Below are 3,708 nucleotides of genomic sequence, written 5' to 3' on the forward strand. Positions count from 1 at the left end.
AATGTCCGACTTGAAACTGTAGCCATACAATCTCCATCTCGCTGGACGAGTTGAGATTACTCTGTGTTCAACCGAACACTCTAACGGATCCGAAGGAGACCGCCGAGCAATTCGCATCTTCATCCATTGGCCTACAGAAGTGAAGAGATTAAAGATTTCTCTTCCATCTTCAATCAAGTCGACATTTCTGAGTTCTCCGCCAGCCCGCCGAGAATCAACAGCCGTACCGCCCTCTGAGAATCAACAGCCGTACCGGCCGCCGACAGCGCGAGGAAACGGCTCTCGTCATCACACGAGCCTCAAGAAACCGGGTCAGAGTTAAAGGACGGAGGAAAACACATTCTACCTGTGTCCTCATGCGATTCAAGTAAGAGGTTTACGTCTGGGCAGAGATAGAATATTATAGCGTGTTATTCTTGTGTTTCAAGGTTTTTGCTTGTACAGTTTACGGACCGCCATGTCCGCTAATTATTAATACTCAGGGTATTAATTATCACGAATTTGTTTTGCTGTATTGTAGTCCAACCAAATTGGACTGTTGTGCATTTTCGCCATCGCGGGTGAGACAGCAACTGAGTTCATCTATTAAAGAGTCAAATAACAAGGGACTTTTACGAGCCCCGCTCGTAAAACCGCGTCTCTGAGTGATGAACACGGCTGCTTCATCTCCAGCTATCGCGAAATCAGCTTTCGGGCTGTCACTTAATCATCTCTCTCTCTCACTAGCCACACTGACACACACACACACACTGTCACACACACACCTTGTGTTATAGGATTATTTTTATTTCCATATCTAATCATATCACTGTTTAGTTTGTAGTTGTAAGTCGGAAGTTTATTGACTGCATTGTATTAATTATTAATTGATATTACTGCATAAATAAACTTTGTTTATATTACAAAGAGAAGTGTTTTGGTTTGTTTTGCATACGCCTGTGTCGTGCTGACGGGATGTCAGTGCTCGGATTCAAACCTTCATTCATTGTTTTTTATTCGAAAATCGATATTCTTCGGATGTCGATTTTCCTAAGAAAACAATCTAATATTGAGACTGTTTTAATATTCGGTTATTAGTCCCTGATTTCAGGGTGGTGCCCCGTCAATGTTAATCCTTATTAATATTCTATTGATTTTTGATAATTGATTATTATCTTTGATTGAATTAGAATGATCAATAAGCTAGTGTTAATTTTAATGTTTCTTCGATGTTAACAATTGATAAGTGTTGATTTTAAAGGATTAAAAAAAAAGCTAACATTGATTCTCATCAATGTTCTATTGATTTTAATAATTAATAATTATCTTTGATAATTATTAATTATTGCTAATAACCAAACTTGCTCCTAAACGTAGCACACTACATATACTGGAGTCCTATATGAGGTTTTAATGAGTTAGATCCAATTAATTAATTTAAATATTGATTAATAACTACAGAAATAATTATTAATTATTTCTGATAGTAACACTGATCTAAACAACCAGTAAAGCCCTACACTGTTCAGCCGGTTCTCGCCTCCTCCTTGCCCATCCTTATACTGTTACAATGACAAAGAGTTCAAGGTGTTGACGTGGCCTCCAAATTCCCCAGATCTCAATCCGATTGAGCATCTATGGGATGTGCTGGACCAACAAGTCCGATCCATAGAGGCCCCACCTCGCAACTTACAGGACTTAAAAGATCTGCTGCTAACGTCTTGGTGCCAGATATGACAGGACACCTTCAGAAGTCTTGTGGAGTCCATGCCTCGACGGCTCAAAGCTGTTTTGGCGGCAAGAGGGGGACCTACTCGATATTAGGCAGGTGGTTTTAATGTTGTGGCTTATCGGTTTAGTAGTTTTACTTTAACTATATTCCTAAGACTGATTAGAATAGGTTGTCTATTGAGCAACAAATGCTACCGTAAAAATATTTTTATGTGTGGTTGTTGGTAAATGCAAATGGAATAAGACCGGAATTAAAACTCACTATATCACTCTGACTAACTTCTGTGCCAATGCACTCTAGGCCCAGTGCTCTCTGACACTTCTAAACACTGCCATACTCTTGCTGGGATGTCCCGGGACACCTTTGCCTTCACCTCTGCCTCTCTATGCTCCTTGAGGCTGGAGCAAGAGCTTCAGGACTGGGAAGATGCCAGGCAGGCACTGGCAGACAGAAGGGCTACAACCAGTTGCCCGCTGCCTGCTGCCCCCAGACTCTGGCATGGAAATGAGAAGATCCAAACAGTCTGTGCTCCCCCACCCCAAATACGCTGCTGAGACCCAGCCATCCATGAGACCTTCATGTGTGGAGATATGAAAAAAGTGCATGCTGTTCTCAAAGAACCAGGCATGGTCATGCATTGATGGAGACCGTTCATGAAGAGATGTGTGGGCCCCGGAAATGGGTAGGACCCTTTACACAGCCACCACAATAACAAATATAGCCATTGAAGATTATTTTGGGTGAATTGATCAAATCAAACAGGCTGATGGCCAAGCACCTATTGGAGGATAGTGCGAGAAGTGTTCCCCTGTTACATTTTGTATAAAATTTATTGTTTTAAGCCTGGTCTATAGTAAAATTTATGTGTAGTATTTTCATACTTTGTAATGATGCTTACTTACTGTACTATAATCTTTATGTACAGAGTAATATACATTACAGTTTAAATTGTAATATGGGAGAGGGACAATGAAACCTTTAGCTGAACTTTAGCTTCGGTTGAAGTGAACGCATATTTTCTTTTTTTCACAAAAAAATATTTTGAAACTAAACAAAATGATTTGTAGACTCCTTTGAGTTTACTCCCTGTCCTGAGCTTTTGTTGATAATTCACACTATTTATTCCACTTTTACAGGAATGTGGACTCTTATCTCAAAGGTAAAGCAAACATCTGCACTACGTCTGGCTGCCAGCAGGGGTACTCTGGCTGTGTTGAGGAGCTTCTGTTTCAAGAAGCAGAGGTGGATGCAAACCCAGGTGGGTGTACAACGTTACACAAAGCCGGCTCAGGTGACCATGAGGTCTGTGTGCACCACGAGGACCACGGGGCTGACCCAGACCTGCTCGCTGTTGATGGCAATGCCCCATTAAACCTCTGTAACCAGTGTTGGGTGTAATGTGTTACAAAGTAGAGCATTACTGTAATCTAATTACATTTCGTGGTAACATAGTAATGTAACATGTTACTTTTAAAATTAAGTAATCTGATTACAGTTACAGACATTAATAAAATTATGTTACTTGGATTACACATTTATTGCTAAGACAATAATATTAAGTAGAATGCATTTTAAAATGTATTACGTTCCTATGTTAGTACTTTTATGTGTGTTGCTGTGTCAGCTAATGAGCATGCGCTCTAACAAACCACCATGGCATAGAGCAGTGGTTCTTAACCAGGGGGCGGGGACCCACTAGGGGCCTCAGCACACTTCCAAGGGGGACTCAAGTTGATTTAAAATTAATTTAAAATAAGAAATATTAAAATAATTCAACTTAATTAAAATGCTAAAAAATCATTTTAAGATTTATGCCTACAAATTATAAACAGACACTTTCTGAAACTTCTAGAATCAAAAATTATCCATGATTAATTATTTTAATCACACGCGTCTAGTTTTGGGCGAGGGGGCCTTCAAATATTGTCTTGGACAGTTGGTGGCCTTGGTGTAAAAAAGGTTGAGAACCACTGGCATAGAGGACACATATGGAGGTG

General features: G+C 40.1%; 1 pseudogene; it reads left to right on the top strand.

Moving 5' to 3' along the window:
• The first annotated feature begins 1,761 nt into the window (after positions 1 to 1,761).
• On the top strand, positions 1,762 to 3,109 carry LOC127450707 (ankyrin repeat and SOCS box protein 16-like; annotated as a pseudogene).
• Positions 3,110 to 3,708: the final 599 nt, after the last annotated feature.

This window comes from Myxocyprinus asiaticus, chromosome 13 (assembly GCF_019703515.2).
Source record: "Myxocyprinus asiaticus isolate MX2 ecotype Aquarium Trade chromosome 13, UBuf_Myxa_2, whole genome shotgun sequence".
Taxonomy (NCBI): Eukaryota; Metazoa; Chordata; class Actinopteri; order Cypriniformes; family Catostomidae; genus Myxocyprinus; species Myxocyprinus asiaticus.